Source organism: Oratosquilla oratoria, chromosome 3, assembly GCF_046742065.1.
Source record: "Oratosquilla oratoria isolate Oo_2021 chromosome 3, ASM4674206v1, whole genome shotgun sequence".
Lineage (NCBI taxonomy): Eukaryota > Metazoa > Arthropoda > Malacostraca > Stomatopoda > Squillidae > Oratosquilla > Oratosquilla oratoria.
This window is the reverse complement of record NC_134779.1, coordinates 37,276,986-37,304,918: the sequence shown is the minus strand read 5'-3', so window position 1 is coordinate 37,304,918 and position 27,933 is coordinate 37,276,986. Positions and strand designations below refer to the sequence as shown.

The window sequence follows — 27,933 nt, the reverse complement described above, 5'->3', positions numbered from 1 at the left end:
CCAGAGGAACTCCCACTCGTAACATTTTTCCATCTAGAAGTTTTTTCCATTTAAAACAACTCTCTGTTTTCGATCATTCAAACAATTACTAGTCCAACTTTATAGGCTACCACTTACTCCGTGTAAAGATAATTTAGAAAGTAGTCTTTAGTGGAGGACGGTATCAAAAGATTTTGCAAAGTCTAGATATATTAGATTATATTGTTCCTTTTGTCATAATTCGAGATGACTGTGTTGTAGAAACCGAGTAAATTATTCACGCAAGAACGTTTCCGTCTGAATTCATGTTGGTTATCATTTATCAAACAGTTACTTTCTAAATGATGTTCAATAGCGTCTCTGATAATAGGGGTGGAAGTGAATTTTATGCATTTGTTTTAGCTACCTCCCTTGGAAGGGGAAAAAGCCGTATATATATATATATATATATATATATATATATATATATATATATATATATATATATATATAAATATATATCAATATGTATATATATATCTATATATGTATATATATATTAGAGATATATATGTATATATTTATATATATCTATATCTATCTATATATATATATATATATCCAAAAACGTAGTGATAGAAACCAGTGATATATATATTTTTTTGAGTGGAGATGTGTTCATTCATAGGTGTCCTGTGCAACTCTGGTTCGTAGCGGTGTCACTCAAGACAACCCAACTACGTAAGACAACTTACGAAGTCAGTACCCCCATACAGGGGAAGTTCCATCCATAGAATAAACGCGCACGCAACACACGCGCGCGCGCGTAATCAACGATTTGAGGTGTACTTCGTTGTGAAATGATTTTGTCTATTGTCAGGTGATTTTATTAAAAGTATTAAGTAACCAGAGGCGCAGTTGGGGACGTTTGATCTACCTCCTCCCCACCTGCTTCTATCCCCCTTCCTCCCCCCCCCCCACCTGCTTCTCTCTCCCTTCTCCCCTTCACCCTCCCACACCTACTTCTTATCCACTTCCCTCTCCCCATACACTGTGTAGGCTTCCATCCCCATACGCAGTTCCTGTTTTTTGTTTTTGCTTATTTGTCTATTTTTGTTCGTGTATTTGTCATTGTATTTTGATTCAATATGCATTTGTTTTCTATTTGTTTCCTCTTCGTGTTTGTACCTAATTTCTGTCTTTATATCTACTTTTTATACATTTTCTATTTAATTTTGTCCATGATTTTTGTAACAAATTTCTACCTATTTTCTATTTATTATCTTTTTTCTACCTATTTTCTGTATATTTTCCCATTTCTATTTTCTATTTCTTTACTAATTATTTTCAATATCTTCTATTCGTTTTCTGGTCATCTTATGTTCATTACCTATTATTTTCCATTTATTTACTATTATATTTCTATTTATTTTTTATTTATCTATATACTTATTTTCTGAAAGAAAGATTAGGGAAAAGAAGGACCACGGCAAGGTCAGAGGTCGACCTACGACGTGAGAGACTATCGACCATCAGCTGAATAAAATCCTCAGCCGAGGGTCAGGACAAAACCCCAGAAACGAAGCCGCCGTTGTCCCGAGGGAAGTGACTCCCAGACGTTGCTAAGCATAGTCAGACTCCCCCCATCAGTACCTGGGTTCTGTGAATGGTAAAAATCATTCATTAACACCAACCTTAGGTCCAAGATCGATCCACAGAGTGTATATCTTCCTTGGGTCTGCATGACTTCTGGGTTAGCCTTGGGTCATGCAGCAAGGGTCAAGAATTACTTATCGGGTTGGGTCACGTCGGGTCGCACTGTCACATGCAGGTGTGTTCTAAGGTCGCAGCGCGTCCATTCTGATGCCACGTGGTTTGTACAGTCTTGTCTCCGGCATGCAAATGAAGCTGATGGTAACCGGCCACTCGTTGTCGTGGCAACGGTGGATCCGAGATTAACCATCACATGCGAGAACGTTTCTTCCATATTAATGAGTGTACAGTTCCCTCCACTTCATCACCAAACTTGTCTTGGTGTTTCTTGGGCACATTAACAATAGGGGAGGGTGACTGGAAGTCAATCTTGACAACTCTCAGTAACTAATATATGTTTCCAGTACATTAAAAAAATGTTCTAATGATCTGTTAGGTAACCACATAGAGATGCAATTTGTAGGGAAAGGCAATTGAAGTTTAAGAACTGCTTTCTGGGGAGTCCGTTGGAATTTTTTGTAGGGGACGGAGCGGGGGGAATCAAAGATACTATATACATGTATGTTTAATGGTATAGGGATAATTATATCAAGATACAAACTTAAAATTGACCGCATAAGTATACATTTGTTGTCTACATGAGTTACATTTTGACTCTTGTCTGAATAGAAATGAGTCTCCTGCCCTCAAGTCCTTGTATCCATTCCAATATGGCCACCCGGTTGGAAAGAGAAGAAGATAACAAAGTCAAAAGTCGCACAGGGAAGCCACACAGGTGAAGAGGTAATACAGAAAAGTTTGCAGGAGTAGCGTGGCAATGTCTGTTCAGCGGTGGGCATTGAACGGTTGCCCTCCTTTCAGACACGCGGGAAGCCAGAGGTAACAAAGAAAGGGAGAGGGAGTGAAGGTAAGGGAGGGGGAGGATTACATACTAAAGTTCATCAAGCAACATACGCAGTGCAGTGTGTGTGTGTGTGTATATATATATATATATATATATATAATCTGATGACATGAATGTTATGATATTACTGTACAGGATTGCAACACGCACACAAAAGGAACTAGTATAAAGGTTGGCGACCCTTATACCCCTTTTATTAATTTTTAATAATGATGTGCTGTCAGAGCCGCAATACAAAAAAAAAAAAAAAAAATAGGAATGGCATTTCTACAAATAATAATTAGTAGTAACAGTTTTTTAAAGTTCATATAAATATATATATATATATATATATATATATATATATATATATATGTTTTGGGCAAAGTCTTTCTCGTAAATAATTCCTATTACATGCTTAAGCACAAGTGGCGTCAATGATTTCAAGAGAACATTTCTCTAACTCTCTGAAAAGGAAATACAGAGAGTTAGAGAAATGTTCTCTTAAAATCATTGACGCCACTTGTGCTTTAGCATTTAATAGGAATATATATATATATATATATATATATATATATATATATATATATGTATACACACGCGCGCGCGCACACACACACACACACACACACACACACACACACACATATATATATATATATATATATATATATATATATATGTGTGTGTGTGTGTGTGTGCGCGTGTGTATAGTATATATATATTATATATATATATGTATATATATATATATATATATATATATATATATATGTATATATATATATATATATATATATATATATATATGTACTTGGGTGCAAATGTGGCAGGAAAAGGTGGAGTGAAGGTGGAGGTAGAATGTAGATTGAGAGAAGCGAGTAAATGCCTTGGTGGATTAAAGAGTGTAATGAGGAATAGACATTTGGGAATGGATGCTAAGAGACTGTATGAAGGAGTGATTGTGCCAACAGCACTGTATGGGGCAGCAACATGGAACATAAGAGAAGAAGAGAAAAGGAGTTTGAATGTGTTCGAGATGAAGTGTCTGAGAAGTATGATGGGGGTTACTAGGCTAGATAGAGTGAGAAATGAGGAGGTGAGGAGGAGAACAGGGGTGGAAAAGGAGCTGGGAGATAGGGTTGATGAAAGAATATTAGGATGGTTTGGACACATGGAAAGAATGAGTGAAGAAAGACTAGTAAAAGAGGTATGGAAGGCAGATGTGGAGGGAGTGAACATGAGGGGACGTCCTAGGATGAGATGGATGGATGGGGTGAAGGGGGCTTTGGGGAAGAGGGGAATGTCTGTTGAGGAAGGACGGGAGAGGACAGAAGACAGGGGTGAATGGAAAATGGTTGTATATGGATGATGTTGTGATTGCATGAGGTGGAAAGGGCGGGGGGATGGGGGGTGAGGTAGTATGTGTGAGCAAATTTTGACGCAGCCCGAAGGGATTTCTCCCCGTCCTCTTCTTTTATGCAATGGGGGGACAGTGATGGGGGAGGTCGCCGATTTAATGAAGCGGCCTTGCTGTGGATGTGCTGTGTCTTGCGACACTGCTTCTGACCCAGGGCAGTGGACAAGGTGCAGGGATGACCCGTCATCCAGGAGGTGCTCAGATAAGAGGGAGGGTGGAGGGGTGTGGAGTGTATTCAGGGATGGAATGGGTGGAAATGATTTTATGCCTTTCCCTTTTTGGCTACCTCCCTTGTAAGGGGGAAGAAGCCTTGGTATATGTATGTATATGTATATATATATAATATATATATATAGATATGTATATATATATATATACATTTTAACAACCACAATGCACTTTTATTCTAAGCCATCAACATCGGGATACCCAATGGGGCCACATGCAGAAATTGAAATGTGGTACTGCCGAGGACTCGAACTCAACGATTACATGACACTTGTCATGTGATCGCTGAGTTCGAGTCCTCGGCAGTACCACATTTCAATTTCTGCATTTGGCCCCATTGGGCTCCCGATGTTGATGGCTTAGAATTTAAGTGCATTGTGGTTGCTATAATGTATCTAATCACTGGGACCCATTCAGTGTTGTACACATATGTGTATATATATATATATATATATATATATATATATATATATATATATATATATATATATATATATATATATATTATGCATATATTTTTCCTGGAATCTTTTACAAATGACAGTACATGACGTTTCCGTTTTAATGGAATAACTATTTTGTAAGAAGCTTCTGGAGCCACACAAGTGGCCTCGTAGAGCCGCAGGTTGCCGACCACTGAGCTAATACAAAGGGCGGAAGAAGGGTGAAGCCTTAATTCCCCTGAAAGGATGGAGCAGGTGCTGGTCGGCGGCAGCAGCAGCAGCAGCGAGGGCGGGAAGTCGACGCGACGGGAGAGGGGGGACTGCTCATATGCCTCTCTTGCTCCGAAAGGTCAACCGGTCGCTTTCTCTTACACGGATTAAAGACAAAGTTGTGAACATGATCGCTGTGGCAGGAAGTGATCAAAAGTTAGGGATTATAGCGCACGCACACACATACATACACTATATATATATGTATATATATATGTATATATATATATATATATATATATATATATATATATATATATATATATATATATATAGAGAGAGAGAGAGAGAGAGAGAGAGAGAGTGTGTGTGTGCGCGCGCGCGCGTGTACCTGGTTTTATCTTACGGGAAGGGGAGCTACGCTCGTGGTGTCCGCCTTTGTATCTCGCAGTGTCTAGTTTGCTCTTAAATCCGTGTATGGTTTTTACATACGCTATTGTTCCGTCCAGTTTATTCCAAGTGTCCACCATTCTGTGTGGAAAACTGTTTTTCTTCATATCTCTTCTGTGTGTGTGTGTGTGTTCGTGTGTGTGTGTGTCACATTTACATGTTAAGGAAAGGAACCCATCCCCAGAAGTTGTCTTTCTGGTCCGCCTGAGGTATATAAATACTTTCTCCTGGTCACCAGAACCAACGGGAGGAACATGGACGACGCAACGTATGTGTAATGGTGCCGTTATCTTGTTACTGTTAACAGAACTTCGTTACGATCATTAGCGTCATCCGTTTGGTAACTGTGGTATCGACGATGCCATAGAGAACATTGCCCCGATATTATATTACCTGCATACATGCACACACACACACACACACACACACACACACACACACACACACACACACATATATATATATATATATATATATATATATATATATATATATATATATATATATGTATATATATATATATATATATACATTCATACATACATATATACGTGATAGGCATTTTCCTCGTTATAATCTTGTGAGAGGGCAGCTAGAGCACAGAATCATACACCCATCCTTCTCCCATTTTCGCACATCATGGATGAAGTGCCATCCCTGGGAACGTGTTTACCCCCATCCCCCACCCGAAGTACTTCACAATATTGCCGTTCCGCGGCGCCCTCCCATCAGCTCGAGAAAATTACGGAGCAGACGAGCATCCCTTCGGGACGCGCCCATTCACAAACATTTGCCTTTCACTCCAACAGTATCTTATGCACTCTCTCTTCCTCGGTCGACAGGCATTCCTTGTGCATCTAATGTCCCTTTCACCCCGTCCATCCATCCCCCCCCCCTCAAGTTCACTCCACTTTTTTATTCTTATTTTTTCCTCATTCATTCTTTGAGTAAGGAAAGACTCCATCCTTCAAAGAGAGACAAAAAGGATTATAATAAGTAAGTAATTACATAAATAAGTAAATAGAGTAGTAAATTAATATATAAACATCTAAATAAATTTGTAAATAAAAAACTTAATCAAATAAGTAAGTGGATATATAAATAAACATATGAATAAAAGAAGAGGCATGGAGAACGACTTAGAATCAAACCTTTTAGCTACTGTGGTTATGAATAAAATTCACTTGCCGCCAGTCGTTAGAAGATGAAAAATGTCACCCAGTACGAAAGGAGTTGAAATACCATAAATCTAAGACAATCTATCAATGACATATACATATAATAACATGAAAAATACACAGAAACATTCCTTTCTCTGAGGCAATGTATGATGAAGGGTGAAAGTTTGTGTACAGGTATGTTGGCCGGGCGGCCGGACAACCTGACGAAAACCCGTTCCGTAACATGAGCTCCACAGACGTCATGTTCCTCTCTGGGCTGTGGTCCATATGACGAGAAGCGACGAGACTGAATCCAAAGTAAATGAACAAGTCGTGAACATAGCCGTACCAAAAAAAAAATTCATTCACACACACACACACACACACACTTTGAGTCCAAGTGGAACAATCCATTACTTCAGTTCTAAGTAAGATAATTGAAAAATAAGGATATAACCCCAGACTGGAACATCAAAGAATTTAAAGCTATGTATGATATATTGAAGAATAGGAGACGGAAGCCCATGAACGTTGCTCCTTTTCTATATACTATAATTAGGTTAACGACCACACACACACAAGCACATGCACACACACGGCATCATTATAATTTACTAGAAAACTACAGGTAGGACCTGGGATTTGATAGAAAATTAGGAAATGAAACACAAGAAATATTACAGATGGCCTAACTGGTGAGAGATGTTATTGTTATGAACTGTAATTTACTAGCGCTTCTATCCTGGTAATCACCATAATGACTATTCGATGTCATCAACAGTCGAATAGATTGCCTGCAAGTAATTAGTAGCATGCAAATGATGTTAAGAGAAATAGGATCAAGGATACACTAATAATTTAAACAGAGGAGGCTGGGCCGAAGTTAAGGTGTAGTGAGGCTTAATCTTTATTGTTTAGGACTGTCTTATATAGTACTAGGCTAGACATAGCGGCTTAACTACCTGGAGTTGTTTACGTGTAACTACCTCTTGTTCGTGGTTAGGTCCGCGTGATCTATAATTTTTGTGGCTGTCTGTAGACCTTAAGCCTACCAACATCTATTGTGAGGCCCCAACCGAGGCGTCCAGGGACAGAGGGGCATCCTCGCCACCTTTGCTGGTTCTCGGGTTAAACAAGGATCGTGAAAGGTGAAAGACGTAGGACTCCAGTAAAAGTGGCTAGGGTGCCCCTCTGTTTCTGGAAGCGTCAAATGTGCAAGCGTTTGGGAGTAGACTTGACAAGTACTGGCACCAACAAGAGGTGAAGTTCAACTATGAAGCAACAAGGTCAGGCATCAAGTTGGATTGGAGATCTGGATGGAAAGGTCAATTGACAGTAAAGGCAGGCGGTCACAATGACCCAAGTGATGACGTAGGCGATGACGTAGGCAGTGACGTTGGAACTGGGTGGATCTGTGACTGCATAGATTACGACGACGAAAAAGGCATATGACTTGATTGTCCTCCTCTAATTGCTTGTTTGAGCTACGAAGACAAATTTTCATGTTTACTAGTTTACAAATCTCACCTGATCGATCATGATCGAGGGTGATCAGGTACTCGAAGTGGTGTAGGGTTGCAAAGGTGATTCTAAGTTTGTGTAAACAGTACAGTGAGACAATGTAGCAATGCAATCAGTGTAAGGTGGAGTGATACTCTAGGTTTTGTTTTGTCTTCCCACGTTTTTTGTAGTCTGACAACATTTCTCTTAACTATTCAAGAAAATTGGCTTACTAACATATCACGTACTCGACAAAAAATAAGACTGAAGTGAGAACTAGCGTGGGTCAAAACATTTGTCCGTGACTGGACATATACTGTACGTGTGGGTGAACTGGCCTTGTATTATTTTTGTACCTAACTGAAGTGTGTGCTTACTTGTCTCGACTTAGGAAAGGACGAGTGTTTTAAGTGAATAGCACATACTTGAATACTCACGTAATTGATTCACAAAGTTGAAAGTACTACTGTTGTTACACTCGGCAGATTCTCGTCAACCAAAGAGCATTTCCGTGCAAGATACTCGTATTGTTTGGCCCTTCTCTTAATTCGTAATTCTGTTTCTCAGTGTATGACATAAAGGAAAAAGTTCTGAAAACCTGTGTTGCTACCTGTGATTGTGGTGGATCTATCTGAAGGACAAAGGTTGATGAATACGTCTTGATCAGAACATCGAGTTCGGTTTTATCTGATAACATGCGTAGTGGCACCTGCCTCACAAGACGATTTCCTACTTGTTATCTATGGAGTTAGGAGTGCCTCGTGGTGGCCATTTAAGGAGAACTGAAGGTGAAAGTTGACAAGTCACTCCACAGCGTGGTAAGGAGTGTGGGGGAGTGGGAACGGGCACTCCTTCCTCACTCCACACCCCAACCACACTCCCTTCCCTTTCACTACCCCACAGCTTGCAAGGCACTATAATACCCGGATCCCACTCCCCACTCCCCGTCCTCTTTCATGTTATATCATCTCATAACTTTCCTCCAACCCACCCAATCCTTTCCAAATAACTCCGCCAGGTACTACTCTCTCTCCTGGTAACGCTATCTAAGAGTACAAAGTTCAAGAAAACTGCCCTAGAGACAATTATCCCCCCTAGGACAATTGCCCCCACAGACTCTGTCTATAGTGTCTATATTTGTCCTATGGAAGACAATTATCCAGATAGGGGTTGGGAGGGTCAATTGTCGTATAACCACAGCGTTTACGTCATAAACAGTAGCCCCCATCTCAACTTCAAGTTTTCTTATTCCTTTTCAATCTTCCAAGTCCTCTTCAAACGACCCTCCTCCACTCGCCTCTTCATCCCAAGTACTTATGCACTTCTATCATCTGCTGCAGTGTTATATTACAGTAATCGTTTTCAGAGTTCTTCGCGCAACTTGCTTTATGATTCGTTTAGTTCAGATAATTTCATTCCTTCATGCTTTGCTTTGTCACCAATGCTTGAAAACTTTTGGGAGATAAAACAGTACCACAATGGTTCATGTTCTGGTGGGAATAATACAGAACATGTGTGAAAGACACACACAGATTAGACTGATATGGATAGTATGAGTTGTAAAATAAAGGACATAACGACAGTAGTCACAATACTTCTCTGAGAGCCCAATTTTGTCCTCGTTTAAGTCTCTCTCGACGCCGGTGTTCGGTGGAGCAAGAGCCTTTCTGTGTGACACTTTCGTGACGGTCCTCCTTACTCACTAAGGCACAGTCTGTTGCAATGGCGAAGCATGAAGGCCGAAGACTTGAGACCTTTCGGTAGATAAAATGGCCGGATGCAAAAACAATTAAATAAAATAAAGAATAAATATATAAATTATAACGATAATAATTACTAGAGAAAAAATAACAAGAGAGAAGGAGTATAGAGAAAAAAGAATGGAGGTGAGAGGAGACAATAGGAAGTCAAGAAAAAAGAGGGAAACTGGGAGGGAGAGAGACAAGATGGTGGGGATGGTGAGAGATGATTGTACCTTGCTTGAGTATAATGTAATTGCATAGCTTTAGATCAAACGAATTTACCTAAAATCCCAAAATCCCATCAGGCATTTAATTTTGAATACTTCCTAAATTAATAAAGTTAATCTTAATTAAAAATTAATTACACTTATGGTGGAATACTGTACTGTTGTTCCCCTGGTGTAATCTCATTCTATATAGAGCCGATGTTGCCCACCAAAGAGCATTCTTTTTATGAAAGTTGATAATAAGCTCGGATTGTTGCAACATCCTAGGCAACTTGTGTGGAACGTAATGTAGATAATAAGTAATTATGGTATTCAGTGATTGTGGTACTCATAGTTACAACATTCAGTAATTGTAGTATTCAGTAATTAAATGATTCACCAATTTGCAGGTAAGTTACCACAAGGAAATGTTTTGAACGAGATACCATAAATCTCTTAGTACACTGTTGTGAATTCGTTTGGTTAGAAACTTTTATTACATTTTTTCGAATTTTCAAATGTCACTATACCTTTGCATGACATGTTAAGAAACTGAATGATGAAATAAGAGGTCTAAAATACAAGTATCTGATGTGCTATTGAAATGTTCATAGGGAACTCTATACATTGTAAGGGGTTTCATGCCATTCAAAATCACAACGGTTACGAGAATCTGCTCTGGGTGACGACGTTAAGTTTAGTTTATTTGTATAAATTCTCTTTATATCCGATTATTTTATTTTAGTGAGCGAATAGACTCAGTTGATTAAAATCGTACGGTACTTGTAAAAATATGTATTTTTTCTAGCTAACGCCTGACATGTCATATACTTAGATTGAGACTTATATTACTGCGCATGCGCGGCGCCCGATGTCGAGCTGAAGGACACATTTTGCTCTCCTTTCCAAGCCGTGAGCGTTGCCATGTGGGGCGACGCCACGACGCATGATGCTCAGCGTAGGGAAGCGAGCCATGTGGCAGGATTTCTCTCTCTCCCTATTTCTATTTTATCTCTCTTTTCACCTCTTTCTCTATCTCCACCCTCCTGTTTCTGACATGTTCCACTCCATGAATGGAACATAGCATCGAAGAGAGGTATTTTTAGCCAAAAGATACTATTTGCTAGAGTAATACAATTTTATTCACAGACATTTGTGAACACATTTCCTTGGTTGCAGTGTTACACACGCTAACGTTCAAGCTCTTCTAAGATCTGCTTTAGTTGAGATTACAGATGATGTAGGTCATCAGCAGTGTCACGCAGTGCATTGTGGAGAAAGAGAGCGTGTCTGTCTTATCACGCTCTCTCTTATCATCTTGCCCTTGGAGCAGTGGTGTGCCCTTTGACATGTACTGTGGAGTAGTGATTTTCCATTTATGGCCATAGGCTACCTGAGGGCACTGATGCAACTAACTTCGTGGGCACTGGGTGGTTAAGGAACAGCAATGCATAAAAATATGGGTTACGTGAGGTTTTGTCATTTGGGTGTTCCATCGAGCTCCAAGCTTCCTCACACACACACACACACACACACACACACACGCACGCACACACACACACACATTGTTTGGCAGATGGAGACTATGTATGAATATGATTATAAGTATAATTAACTAAACACGCACACACACAAATTTGTACTAACACTAAAATTAAAAAAATACACACCCGCAAAGTGACGCAAAAAGATTAAACATGAATGAATAACAAAGTAAACAATTAGAACACAGGTAATATAACGAAGGGCACACAACAAAAACTTGTATATAAGAACACATGGAAACAAGTAGCTCGTCAGTTCGAATTCAGCATGGTTCTATTGAGTTTTCGGTTGCTTAAAATGACCCACGTGTTAAAAATAAGTGAACAAGTCCAGCCTCATCGGTATTTCTAAAACTAACATCAAATACAACGAAAGAAGAATAGATGTATATGTTTTTTCTGCCGATTTTCCACGCCCATTTGCGCTAAGGTGCTTAAGAATCGTTTTCATATTTGATCAACAGCAAAACATGAGCCTTACGGAGCCTGACTTCTTTGTTTACAACGACTACCAGATGTTTTCGTTCGCTCAGATTTTTTATTTATTCATGATCATTATTGTTATTATAAATATTATCATTATCATTATTATTATCATTATTATTGTTATTACTATTATTATTATTATTACAATTACTATGATTATTATTATTATTATTATTATTATATTATTATTATTATTACCATCGTTATTATTATTACCATCATTATTATTATTACTATTACTAATATTATCATTATTATTATTATATCATTATTATTACCATCATTATTATTATTACTATTACTGATATTATCATCATTATTATTATCATTATTGTTATTATCACAATTACTGTTTTTGTTATTATTACCGTAGCATTTATTTCACGGCAACTTTCTTGCCTATTATTATGTTAACAAATAACTTCTCTTTCCAATCCCTTTCAGCACAACATGACCCTTTATTAATTTTATTCTGGTTTATTAGTGATAACCCACAAGCGTGTAGAACCTCTCATGAAGAATCCAAGGAGGAAATGCCATCGGAATGATCGGAGACTTCCACAGCGTGGCATTGTGCCAGGACGAGGAGGACGAGGATGTGATATGGAAGACTTCCTTATTCAGCCTGCCGTCAGGTGATTTTATTCATCGCCTTGGCACCCACTCGGTGTTCAGAGGGTTAGTTATTGATTTATATTAAAGATCTGAAGAGGTGTTTGTATGTTATTGGTAGGAGTGTCATCAAAAGATGACCGCAATAGAAACTGAACTACGAAGAACGTGTCAATAAAAGTAAACAAACTTGCCCAGAAGGACCAGAAAGTACTAGTAACTGTGTGTATTTTGCCTACCTAGTTGTATTATACGGGAAGGGAGCTATGTTCGTAGTGACCCGTCTTTGTATGTTTCAGCATCAAGTTTGTTCTTAAATTCTTGAATAGTGTTCTTAAATTCTTGAATAGTGTTCTTAAATTCTTGAATAGTGTTCATAAATTATTGAATAGTGTTCTTAGATTCTTGAATAGTCTAAAATTATTGAATAGCTGTGTGTGTGATTGTGTATGTCTGCGCCTACACTCGTGTCATTGTTTACGCCAAACGTTTGTTTACAAAGTTAAGAGCGACCACCACCCCTGGGGAAGAGGAAGAGCCGTAAAAGGCGAAAACAAGTGCGGCGAGAGAGGCCAGCAGGTAGGACCCGCGCGCTCAACGAGGAAGTGAGAAAACGAGGAAGACGCCGCCGACACTGCCCTGAAGCTGCAACAGAATGATTGTTGCTGGTGCTCACTCTCCCTTGGTGTGTGTGTGTGTGTGTGTGTGTGTGTGTGTGTGTGCGTGTGTGTGTGTGCGTGCGCGCGTGTGTGGCGTATCTACTTAATTATAATTATCTAATGCAGGAAACGAGGAACATTCATGTGACCCAGTCTTATACACTCCTGTTGATTATGTATGTGTGTGTGTGTATGTGTGTGTGTGCGCGTGCGTGTGCGTGTGCGCGAGTATGTGTCTTGTGTATTAGAATTGCGTTTCAATTATTTTCTCTATTGGGTTTTCTTATTTTATTTTTTTACACATGGATATATTTGTGCAGAAAACTGTTTCCTAAAATCCTTCAGGTAATTTGATTTTGTCTCAGTTTCTTCCAGACTGTTACGCTCAAGTCCCAAAGAGATCTTATCTTTCCAATTTTGGCCAGTGGTCCTTCCCGTATCCGAACTCATTGGGCTACGCCGTGTTTGGATTTGAGGGGTAGTATTCGGATACGCGAGGTGAAAGTATTCCCCTAGCCTTACAATTTCCGCTTCCCAACTCTAGTGGAACAAAACCTGTATGTATATACACATATATTATGTTCGGACAATGGCAAGGTTCGTATAATGGGAGATCGGATACGGGAGGGATTGCTGTGTATTTGATTCTAAATGTTCAGCAAGTACCCGATCTGTGAACTGGCTTATTATAGGCATTTGATGCGTGTGTGTGTGCGTGTACACTCACCTTGTGCCTCACAATACGCGTAATTACACTGTAACAACACATTACACGACTAAGACATTCCTACAACTTCCTGCCTCTTCCTTGCCGTCGACTTCAGTCAGGAATTCCTTTAGTACAGTGGTACCTTTTCAGTGTCCGTACCCCTTGATTATCTAAAAATAATTCTCGTACCCCCATCCAATATAAATACAATGCAAATATATGAAAAGGATTAGTGGCTCAAACCTTGCTGAGAAATGATTAGATATATTTAATTACTGAATTAAGGTGCTTTTTTATTTCAAATTAAAAATCTCAATTGGTACGATACAGCGAATGCACATTATGCTTTCTCATGGTAAATATACAGTACCATTGCAGGGCTATCATGTGTCGTACCTCCAGGATTAAGGTTTCGTGTCCTTTTGGGGTACAGGTACCCCACTGGTCTAGAAGACGAAGTGGTCAGGGTGTTGATGACCCCCTCAGTGGATGTACAGTGTACAATCAGCATCCTGAGTGTGAACACGAAATTAATGGACAGGATGTACTCAATCTCCCGGTGATTTGACTGCAATTCTCCACGTGTGTGTGTGCGTGTGTGTGTGTGTATTCACAATGGCTTAGAATTACGTGTTGGAATCGTGGTCACTAATTAATAACACTCCGGATGAGAGTTTCAAATGGCCTAATCTATGGGTAATACGCTAGTGTTTCTACATACACACATGCATACACACACACACACATACATATGTATGTATGTATGTATATATATATATATATATATATATATATATATATATATAGCGTCGTGACAACTGTATGAGCGGTAAGAATTGAAATTACACGATTAGGAAAGACTATTCCTGTGTGTATGTACGTGTGTATGTGTATGAGTATGTGTATGCGTATATATATATATACATATATATACACATATATATATATATATATATATATATATATACACAAATGCGTGTGTGTATGATATGTATCGTGTGCGTATGTGTGTGAAGGGAGCGGGTGTTCGGTAGGTGGAGTGGGCTGCGAGGGTGAGGGCGTTGCTGTGTGCAGTGCACGAAGTGGGGGAAGGAGGAAGGGGGGGGAACGGGGAAGTGGGAGGGGGATTAGGGGGGGGGGGAGTGACCCTGTACTGAAGGTCACCGAAACACGAAAAGCCCTGGCTAGTGTTTGCGCACATCACGTCAACAGCGCCTCATAACGCGAATCCTTTTCCTCAACGATACTCGGATTTGACTGGCTCTCGGTCGAGCCGAGTTCTTGCGTTTTGGGTAAGTGAACATAACTGCCGCCAGGTGATTCTATTCGGGGTGACCGTGGGGGTCATGAAGGGGCGAGACCCTGTTTTGTGTCGACGCGTGCGGCTCTCAGGTGATTAAAATCGCCTGGCGACACTTGGATATTATTCTACAGCTTGGAGAGGTCCTTGTGCATCACAGCAACAGTGTGTCTCGACCTAAAAATATCAGTTCTGAATTGTTTTAGTACAGAATTATTATTATTGCTATTATTCTTATTTTTATTGTTATTATTATTAATGCATTTATTGTTATTATTATCATTATTACTATTATTGTTATTAGAATCATTGTTATTACTATTAGTATTATAATTATTATTATTGTTACTATTATTATTATTATTATTATTATCATTATTATTATTATTATTATCATCATCATCATAATTATTAATATCATTTTAATATTACTATTATTATCATTAGTATTAATATTATCATACTTATCAATATTATAATTTTTGATATTACTATTATTATCATTATTGTCATTATTACCATTATCATTTCAGATAAAACATGATTTGAAGACAAGGTTTCTTCACTGATTGCACTACGTTTCGCTCAAAGGATTCGCTTTCAAGTAGAGAAACGGAGACTACAGACGAACTCTGAAAAAAAAATGGTGAAGGGATGTGGAAAGTTCCCTGAAGTCACATGGGCGGAAGGGGAAAGGGGCACCTCCCGGATGGTCTGTCCGGGAGGTGCAGAAATGGATTCTTTTCCTCTTCCATTCCGTCCTCCTCCTTCTTTTCCCATCCCTGCTCCTACTCCTTCTCCCTCTTCTTCCCCTTCCTTCATATCATCATGCTCCCAGCTCCCTTTCTTTTTATTCTTCTCCTTCTCCTCTCCCCCCTCTTTCTTCTTCCTCTCGTCCTTTTCCTTCTCCTTCTTCTCCCCCTCCTCCTCTTCCTCCTTCTTCTTCCCCTTCTCTTTCTCATTTTTCTCCCGCCTCCTTCTTATCATTATTATCTCTCTTTACTCCCTCTCCTCTTCCTGCTTCTTCTCCTCCTCTTGTTCCTTCTGCTTCCTCTCCTCCTCTTCCTCCTTCTTATAATTCTTCTTTTTTTTCTTCTTCTTCTTCTTCTTCCCTTCCTCCTCCTCCATGTTCGAATTCGACTGGTCCTCCCCTTTCCCCCTCCTCCTCCTCCTCCAAGGACAGTGTCCTCAGCCGGGATTCATTTCTTGTCCTGACACTATCCACCGTATTATCTTATATTTCATAACTGTCGTTCTCATTATGGAGTTCTTGATCATAGCTCCCCTTAAGTATACTTATATATTTTCTATCATTATTTTCTAAATTGTTTAGCAAAATAAAATAAAACCTTAAACGTTAGGTTGTCATCTGGATGATCAAAGTCAAATCTGTGAAAGATAGAAGCGCTGATGAAGTATAATCTACAATAACGTCGTCTCGTAATCCCATCGTACCGAGAGGTACTTTTGTTTCATACTGTTACCACCGTGTAATTTTATTCACCTGCACGTAAATCTTTTACTTGCAAACAGGTCAAGATTAATCAAATCGTCTGGCATAACCTGGGTAAAATTCTTAGTGTATCGACGTAGCGTTGGGGTTGATTGATTTTTTCTATGGTAAAGTCGTCTTTCGTGAATTTCTTCTTGAACGGGATTTATTTGGCCTTATTTTATTGTAATATAATTGTACTTTGTCTTACTTAATTTAGATATATTGTATATCTATTTATCATATCTTATTTCATTTACTATTTTCACTTGAATTATTTTTACCAAATGCCACGTCAGTCTGGTTCGAAGGACATACGGCAATATCGGTTAGTGTTCATGGCCGCTGAGGCGACACACGCGCAGTGGGACAAAGAACCTTGCATTCGTGTCGCTAGGTGCCTCACTCCGGTTCCAGTTCTATGCCGTCGTGCCACCCTGTAACCTGTTACATCTAGAGTTTATGTTTTAAGTCCCTCGCCATTTTCTCGTGCGCAATCTTGCCATCTGTTGACAAAGACGCAAACTCGTTTAGTTTAGTTTAGAGATAATTGTTGACAGGCGTGTTTTCTTCAACTGCATTTAAAATAAAACATTTTTAATATATGCTAGGAGGGCGTTGAGGAACTTATTTTTCCATGAATGTGGAAATAAGAACAAATCAGTTCACTTCGGAAGAAGAATGACGACATGACGTCATGTCTGCAAGGTGCATAGAGAATTAATATTTCTGAATGAAGTTGGCGTCATGATATTGTTAGTTCTTAAAAAAAAATATTATTCAGTTGTTCATGTTCATTTGCACATAAATGATAATGTAGAGTAATATCAAAGTTTTATATGTATAACCTCTTTCTCATGAAACCATGACCGAATACAGCAAACACATAACATGTGCGAGAGAGTGTAAAGTTTCATGGGGTGGTTAAGATAGCATGATACTGCTTTGTAAACAAACACAGATGTCACAGAACAAGCGCGACGCTCTAACCGCTATACCAGAGCAGTCTGTATGTAGACCGAACTCCTGGGGGTATATGCTGCTCGTGTATCAGGGCGAGTCAGTCTGTGTAACCACATACAGGCTGGGCACCCCACTCCCTGTGACTCCCCAACTCTTGCCTCACTACCCTGGGAGTCATATGTGTGCATGTGTAGTAATATTCTTAGCATGATCGTTATAATGACTAGTATTACCATTCCATCTCCATTCGACCGTTGCGTGCGTGGAAGGAGTGGGAAGAGTTGTCTATTTGCGTTTAGGCCTATTCTTGGCGCGCTTTTTTTCAGAAGGGTAATCATATTTCGCTAGCTTGCTCTTGGGTGTGTCGCCCAGGTCTGAACCTAGTGTTTCGTCTTCTTCTTTTACTATATAGTGTGATGAACAAAGAATCAATCATTGAAGACCATTCTCCCCATTCCAAACCCCCTGTGAGAAAATGTTACATCACGCAGAGGATGTATCTGTAGAGAGAGAAAAAATATGCACGGTCGATAAATAATTTAGGTCCAACAACCCCTCAAGTAATAGACAGTGACTCCATAAGCTAACGGGATATAACTTGCACTACATTAACATCACTGACTTGACAGTATTGAGCATCCGCCTTATGTTGATACACATTCACAGTTAACAAAATCCCTTCCCAACGCTCTCCATTGCTCTCTCCCCATACGCGGGAAATGGTAGCAGACCATTCTCCCCATCCAAAACCCCCTGTGAGAAAATATTGTATCACGCAGAGGATGTATCACTAGAGAGAAAATATGCATGGTCGATAACTAATTTAGGTCCAACAATCCCTCAAGTAAACAGTGACTCCATAAGCTAACGGGATATAACTTGCACTACATAATCATCACTGACTTGACAGTTTGGAGCACCCGCCTTATGATGACACACACACATGCACACAAAACAAAATCCCTTTCCAAAGCTCTCCATTGCTCTCTCCCCATACGCGGGAAATGGTAGCTGAGCGTCTCTCCCCCTCCCTCCCTCCCTCACCCTGGCTAGCTGCCACCTTTTCCAGTAATATTTTTGTACGCAAGGCCTACCCTTCTCTGAGTGTGTTGCTGTAGTGCACTCAAATTAAAATTTACCTCCAAACCAAGAAACCCTACGTTCGACCACCAAACATAATACGATATTTTGTTGAATTCGATTAATTCATTAGACATTTAAATGGCAATAATAGTAGTAATAGTTGGAATTTTCATATATATTTTGTTTATTTTTATTCAAATTCTGAGCAAATGGGCATGCATCAGTTAGTCCGTGTTGACTATGTTTATCTAATTGCAATATACAGGTTAGGAGTTGTGCTGCAGGAGTGCAACCTTTTCTCCAACTGTCAAACTGTTTCAGATTACTTTATTGACCGCTTGAACTTTTTTCACAATGCATCAATGCGGAAATCTACTATCCTTCAGGCATTCGTCTAAGTTTCTTGTTGTGAACACTTGATGTTCTTTTAGACCCATACTTTACTTTGCCAGCCGTACCTTTCTTAGGTCTGAAAATCTTATCCATGTCACCTCTTTCTATTCTTTCTTCCAGCATGGACAATTCCAAAGTGTCTAGTCTTCTGCGATCGGGCGGCTAGCCTGGGGGCCATTTTGGTAGTCGCCACCAGTATTTCCTTTGTTCTATTTATACATCTCTTTTTGTGTAGGGCCCATTTTTGGGCTTCTCATAAGTTTCCTATTGAAACTAACTCCAAATTTAGTTTTGCATTTTTGCTACATACTTCACCCTTGGGTGGGTAACAGACGAAAACGTTCAGTATTCCTACTTTAATTTCCCTGTGGTTTCTGCAATATATATATATATATATATATATATATATATATATATATATATATATATATATATACATATATATATATTATATGTGTGTACATCTACACTGAATGGTTCCCAGCGATCAATTGATATTATTCAACCACAAACAACCACAAACAACTCTCTTGATAGCGCATTGGTTTAAGTCACTGTAACTTTGTTACGGGTTAGCTGGGTTCGTGTTTGTGGTTGAATAATATATATGTGTGTGTGTGTGTGTGTGTGTGTGTTATCATGCACTAATTTTTCCACCCTTATTTGGGGTCGCCTCACCGACTCTCCGTAAGTAGAGAGGAAATGAACATTTTCTTCGCATTGACAGGAAGTTGATGTCAGGGCTGACCTTGCCCATCTCGCTGGCAGGACTCTTCTCTTCATGCACGAGCACTGTACTGAATTATTCTATACTCTATTGTAGTGAATTGTACTCTAGTATTATACAATACTATACTGTATTTTACTTTAATGCACTCCACTGTCCTACACTGTGCTTTACCATGGTGTTTGGTTCTACATTACACAGTACTCTATTGTACTGTAGTCCACTGCGCGATACTCTGTAACGAACTGTACTAAAATGTATCATACTGCACTCAGTGTATTTGACTTTACTGCTGCACGATACTCTGTAATGAGCAGTACTGTAATGCATCATACTGTACTCAGTGTATTATACTTTACTGCACTCTGTCGTATTGTACTCTATTGTCCTTGGGTTTCTTGGGTCGTCCGTGACGTCACACTTGAGGGTCACGTGCGTCATCCGTGACGTCACACTTGGGGTCACATGCACCATCTATGAAGTCACAATTGGGGTCACATGTTTCATACATGACGTCATACTTGAGGGTCACTAGGGTTATCTGTGACGTCACACTTGGGTAACGTGCGTCATCTGTAACACCAAACTTGGGTCGCGTGAGTCATGTGTGACATCACACTTGAGTCTCATGACGTCACACTTGGGTCACGTGAATCATCCATGACATCATATGACTGTGTGGGACCTCGATTGAGCTTGGCCAAAATCTAGAAGCCATAACTAGCGTTTCCATCCGGATTCCACTAAAATTTTAATTAGATAAATGAATAAATAGATTTATAGAAAACAAATTTATATGCAGATGAACAAATAAACTGGTAAATCAATCAGTCAGTCAATCAATACAGTTGTAACAACCGAATCCTGTTTGGGGCACCACCCAGCACCAGAAACAGGTATGACGCGGTGTCTGGTGACGAGGAAGTAGGTAGTGGGGGCAACTCCGCCCATGGAGCACGGAGGCCAGGAGCGCCCCCCAGGCTCGGCTGCAGGTGGCGCCTCCCATCACCCCCACCTGCCCACCCTACGAGTCTCTTCAACCACACTTTGCGTCGGTCGGTGATGCTGCCAACTATTTAGTAAAATTATGTATCACAAAACAAATATACATTCTTATATATGTTATTACTCTCGTTCTTTCATCTCATATTTATTCCCAATATATATAATAACTATTTTGCTATTATTAGTACTAATATTATTGCAATCGATACCTGGCTACCTCTATTATAAGAGGAAACAGGCCCTTGGCATACATAGGAACATTATATTAATTCTAGCGTTTGATTTATATGTATGAGATGCCATACTGCATTTGTCAATATGGCAAGAACGTTTGAAACTCATCTGTGATTTTCATAGTCTAACTACTGATCCCTGTGTTTCAATTTTGTATATTGGTTGTCATCGTACACTTTAAATTTAATTTCAGCATTTGGTTTTTATATTATGTCATTTAACACATGATATTTTAATTATACCGTTTTATTTATATATGTGAGACGTCATGCATTTGGTAACTTGGATGGAGCGAATTCATATATGTGAGATGCCATATAGCATTTGGTAATTTGGCTGTACGTTTGAAATTCGCCTATACTTTTCATCCTATAGGTTGTCATTATACACTTTGAATTTTATTTCAGCATTTGGATATTGTATACCTGCGCCTTTCTGCAAGTGATACTGTGATCTTAGAGCAAAATTTCCTGTTACATTAAATGTTACGATATTTTCATATGAAAACAGAAATTTTGAAAACTGAACAATTTCGCGTATTGCATATTCAGGGCAACAAGAACGGGAGTGTGATTGTATATACACAAGAAAGTTACATTGATAAAAGGGGGCATGTCCATAGGAACAGGACGTGGAGATTTATACTGATCCTTCCTGATATTATCCGATTTCGGTCTGATAGGAATTTCTTGGTCAGCAATTTGTCACATTCAAATTAATATTTTCATTACTTGAATATGTGCCTGAGATCAAACATGATTCACTCACATTCCTCTCAAGCAAACGTTTTGACTTGTTACTGTGAAACTATTCACGCGTATATTGTACAATTTTTCACATTGATGTGAAAGCTTTGCATACGGTATATGCGCGCCTCCATACAAACGGGTAAGCTACATATGAATCATAAAGCTGCGTTTCTGACCTCAGGTATGCAGTGACGCAAAGGGAACGCTATAGCAATCATGTCAAGTATTACGAATGTAACGAGTTGGGAAATAATTGTGAGAGGTACATGCATGGGATATGAGGGCTGTATCTGCTAGCGCTATCAAATACGTCAACTTCTGACAGTTGGAGGACGCTCGAGCGAGCGAAGCGGCAACCGTGGAAGCTCCGCCCCTTTCTGCGTTCGACTCGCTGCAACTTCTCTTCCCCGGACGACCAAAATATGATTCAACCAGTGTTCTTGTATGCTATATTTACTCTTGCGACCGCCAGATGATTTGATTGAAATAAGAAAAATCCCCTCGTTATATAAACGGATATAATTTATCTCACTTCACTTTTCTGCAAGTTGAATTATTACATGTTACTGCCACACTTTCATTCCAACAAGGTAATCCTACGTTGACCGAAGGACGGAAATACTGGATTGTCCCTGAATGATGAAAAGGTAAAATACGGTTTCAACTTTTATTCTACAATTCCTTGCTCTTTTTGGTATAATGTACGGGAGGTAATTGTAGATACTGACATTTATATGTCATTTATTATTATTACATCTTTTAAGAGAGGGCACGGATATGTGAGATACTTTGAAAACCATTATACAAGCAAAGCATTGACACTTCTGGACATTGGACGAATGCGTTGCTCTGTTGCATATTGTCATGGTATCAATATTTCAGAAAAACCTGGCTTCACAAGGCCACTCTCTTGATGGAATGGATAGTTTTCAGGTGAAAAACATGTATCAAGCATACAAACTCACGCACATGCACACACAAAATTCATAATTCCGAAACTATTGCCAAACGATCGAACGTCAGGCGGTCAGTTTTTGTTGTATAACATAAATTCTCCCATCATCCAAACTAGCCCACTCTCCACTGCCCCCACCCTATATTTTTAACGGTGTCGTTATTTTTTTACTATGTATATACACGCATTAATCAAGCAGTGACATCACAGATACACAAACAACCGTATTCAAGCCAACTCTCCCATTTTACCATAACCAAGTGAGACTACCATTTTCCACCCCAGACAGTCCCATGATTTTAACGGTATTTCTTTACTTTGTACCAATGACAACGATATGGTCCTAACCCACTATTCGTGTACTTTCATTTAGCTGTTGAAATGCAAACACAATTCTATGCATTCTGTCTCTCATGTAACCCCGTCTAAGTCTGGGGTGACGATTCTTCGTGTGATTCATTATCTTTGCGAGGCATTTAGAAAACAACTTTCCGGCAGTATTCGTTTATTTACATATGTATTTTTCATTTCCGTGCAGATCATTCTTCACTATCCACAGGCACCTCTCACGTGGTCTTATCAAAAGTATCCCACAACTTTACTACGATCATTTCCCTGAAGGTTAATTAATATTATTCCTCTACGATGTAATCGTTCCGTATTTATATATGTGTGTGTGTGTGTAATGTATGTATATACAGGCACTACGCAAGATTTATGTTCCTTTAGTATATTTCCCTCTCCTGTATTTGCGACCAAAATCAGACAGGATGATGATCCTCCCGGTATGTCAACTTCCCCGTCACTTTCACTTGCAAGACGTTCACTGCTCTTTCTATCATTCCTTCTCTTTGAACAGCTATCCCTCCGTATTCTCTTCAGTCCGTTTGGTGTCACACCTCTCATTTTTCATCTACCGGGGACAAGAACGCTGCCAACGTGTCCCTTGCATGTTTTCGACCGCCGTCCTTAATCTTACGTAAATATACTGATTCACTAACTATACATCTTTTGATTACTACTGCTGTACCATCACAATTCCTTTTCTAGTCTTTTCATTTCCTTGTTCCCTACAGACCAGAATCGAACAGCATTATTTTCTAATTGAAAAGTAATTTCTACTCAAGAAAAGAATGGTCATTACTTTTAATATCTACTATTCTCTCACTCTACTACCACCCAAATAAAAAAATCCTTTACCAGTTCTGTGACTCCGCCTGAAGGATAAAAGCGATGGTTATTGCAGACGAAAGACCAATGCTTCTCTTGCCTGTCTCAAACTCCCCTTCTTCGATATATTCACTAGTCAAAAACTTCCTAAAACCACGGAATGTTTTAGGTAATTTTTTCACAGCGTATGGATTTCAGGGCATTGCGTAATGCATGAAGGTTTTATCCGCGTGGGTCCACGAGGCTTACTCATCCTTTCTTCGTATGCTATCGATCTGAGGCGCCAAATCCTCGATGCTGCCAAAGTAGAACGTTGAGCCCCAGATCGACCGGCACGACACACGGGTCTCCTCTAAACCCACTTCACCTCTTATTCTTGCTGCCGTCAGCTGATTTATAATTTTATTTATTATTATTATTATTATTATTATTATTATTAGGTATATGTAAATTTATTATTTACAATTTACCTGTTTGTTTATTATTTAACTATACATATGCATTTATTTATTCTATTTATCATTTATATTATTATATTTTTTATTTATATGTTTATCATTATTTTTCGCATCCGACCTAGTCTACCAAAATGTCTCCTGTCGGCATGCTTCGCCTTTGTAATCCTTTGGTTTTATTCACTTTCTTCAGTTGCGAAGGATTTCTCTGATATTCGCCCTCTCAGTTGTGATGTTATGCGTCAAAACAAGCTAACCTTGTATCCTCAGGGCCAAAGATAGATACAAAGAGAGAATTTATGATCGGTTATGTTTACTTTGAATGTACTAATTCATGCAACGAGCATGTGAATCTTTTAGAATTTCACACAGGATGCTGGAAAAATACAAGAGGATATATGTTGTAGATTGTCACAAGAAAAGCGTGCAGTATAGTGGGCAAGAGTGTCGCAATATTGCTACAGTGAGCCTAAGGTCGCGTGACACACATACCAACCGACATCTGTCGAAAATATTTGTTTTAATTTATTCCGTTAACTCGCCTTGAGCTAAATAGAGATTCTCTGTCCTTATAATATTTCGTATAACACGTTTATTATATAAATTATGATTATTTAAGCGAAACCATCTAATAATAAAAAAGAAGAAAATAGTTTATGATTTTGTGGGACAACTCGTGTTTGGGCACGTGATGCTCTTGGCCAGCTACCACAAACGCGCTGCATAGTCAGTCATGATTTAATTTCACATGTTTTTTATCCTATAATCTAATCACTGGTATGACGAGGCCTTTGCTTGTTTCGATTAAATTTGTGGTATATCTGTAATCATATCACGTTAGGTATTTTTGAGGTGAGTTTCTCACATAACATTGGTACCGACACTGGCAGAGTACACATCATGCTATATACACGCTAGCACACACTAATGGAGAGGAAGAGGGTAATGAATTTACCCGTGCGAATACGCGTTTTGTGTAAGGCATATAAAAATAAGAAAAATGCCTCATATATTTTCAATTATATGATACCTTGTATTCCAGAAAACATTGCATGATAATGTTGACTGCATAAGTTTTATGCTGTCAGTATTTATGCTGCCAACATTAATGTTTCATACCTACGAACCTGAGTCACGCATTCTTTTAAGATTCCTCCGTATTAGGTACCGAAAGCACACTTTTTATACACAAGTCATTCTTAGGGACAAACAAATCCCCCCCCGGAGCAGAGTCGCGCGGCGCTCTGTTATGATACGGGAGTAATCTCCACAAAAGCTCACTTCTATCTCCCTATTATCTCTCCGTTCTGCTGCCCTCTTTAAATGTCTCCTTGACTATCTCTACGACCCAATCTCTTCACCAAGAATTGCCCACCAATGATAGCTCTAAATATTACCGATAATTTATATATATGTATATATATATATATATATATATATATATATATATGATATAATATATATAATATAATATATATATATAATATATATATATATATATATATATATATATATATATATATATATATATATATATATATATATATATATATATATATATATATATATATATATATATATATATATATATATATAATAGTATAAATGGGCAGTAAGTTTGCTTGTAGGCATGTTCGATTGAAGACCAGAGCACTATCTTCTCAGTGGTTTTACTGAACTTTTTAGCATACTTCACATATTTATGTACGTTGCATTTGAGAGTTGGAGTTACAATCGGGATCCTGCCTCAATGTAACTTACTCGACTTTGCCCTGTAATAACTTGGGGGGGGGGGGGGCAGTCGACCTACATCAGACAACTGCAGCTGTTTTCCAATCATGTTCTTCTCGATTTGATTCGTTATTATTTTTCTCCCTTCGCAACGGATGCCATTGTCTCTTTTATTGTTTCCGTTTATTGATGCCACACTCCTTTCACCTAATTGTTGCCATGAATATAGAACCTGACTTATTTTTTTCTTTCGTTTTTAAATTGTTCTGTTTTAGCCTTTGACCTTGCATAATTTACTGAACACCTATTTTTTCTTTTACACGTTTGCTTTTTTGTATATCAAGCGTGCGTTGAAAGAGCGTTATGGTGGATATGGAAAGTTACAGTGAGATTTGAACTGCGTCGTTCTTGTCGCCTCCCGAGGCCGTTGCAGCGTCCTCTACCTCCCTTCTTTCCTCCCTACCCCTCCTCACCCCCAGCAGCCTTCAAAGCTCGATCAGTCCAGGTCGCTGCACTCTTTGCCAACCTCAATTCATTCTCAGCGTATGAGATTTGGACACGCTTCTGTGCTGATCGTTTTGTTCCTCCCCCCCCCCTCTCTCTCTCTCTCTCTCTCTCTCTCTCTCTCTCTCTCTCTCTCTCTCTCTCTCTCTCTTTCTCTAACATCTGGCATCCGTTCTAATATTTCGGTGCGATGTGATACCAAAAGGTAGAAACACTTTTTATTCTTCGCTAAAATCCAAATCACTTTCGCTTTACCCCGACACCATCTCTCATGTACACCCAATTTGCTGGTGCAGTGGTTATCGCCTCAGGTAACACGTCTTGAGTTCGAGCCACGCTCCCAGCATGAAAAAAACATTTACTAAAACTTCACACTGTTAATGTTCCCTTTGGGCAAGGTGGTTGTGGTTTTGTGTGTGTGTTGTCAAAGCACCAACCGTAAATCGAGCAACATATAAACTGGATTTTTGCTGCCGATCAGGCGTTCAGCACATGTGTTACTATGGTGATTTACACCCTACGCACGCACGCACGCGCACACACACACGCAGAGGCGAAAGAAACAAATCACAACACTGCAAGGTATCACGACATTCTGTTGAGCAAGCAGTTCTTAAGGTCACATTATTTGCAGAACTTTGAGCTCTCGTTCAAAAGTTTAATGGCTGCCGGTCACTAGCACATGTATGAGTGATAACTGTCAGTCACAAGTCTAACACATGATCCTAGACCACGTATCAGAGTGACCAGATTTCTCAAGCTGAAGTTATGATAGAGTGGCATAAATATTGCCAAATATTTTGTCTTGAAGTTGGCTTTGTTATGTTTTTATCAATGTATTGTATAATTTATTTAGCATAATTATGCTAAATCCATCCTACTACGTAGACTATGGCCAGGGTTGCCAGGTGGTGCCAAATTTGGCAAAATGTGCCATAAAATGGCTATCTCTTAAAAAACTGCCAAATTCTTATGGCACTTTTGTAGTTTTGCCATAAAAATCCCAAATTTTGAGAACATCAGGATAATTGATTGGAGAGCATATGATGTTGATCTCAATGACATGAATGCCTTTTGGTGTTATATATACAATCACACAAATGCCATTGGCTCACCTTGGTTTCGAGATCTTGCAACTTTAGTTTTATCTGCTTTGTCTTTGCCTATATCAAATGCATTTGTAGAAAGAATGTTCAGCCATGTCACAATTGTGAAAAGTAAATTAAGAAACAAAATTAGCTGTGACCTT

At 39.0% G+C, this 27,933-nt stretch overlaps 1 long non-coding RNA gene across 1 annotated transcript in view; it reads right to left on the bottom strand.

Moving 5' to 3' along the window:
* LOC143019600 (uncharacterized) overlaps positions 1-27,933 on the bottom strand; it is a 42,052-nt gene that overhangs the window by 8,740 nt on the left and 5,379 nt on the right. Inside the window, exon 2 of the long non-coding RNA XR_012965835.1 lies at positions 9,561-9,719. This is a non-coding gene — a long non-coding RNA (uncharacterized LOC143019600). The remainder of the gene's footprint in view (positions 1-9,560; positions 9,720-27,933) is intronic.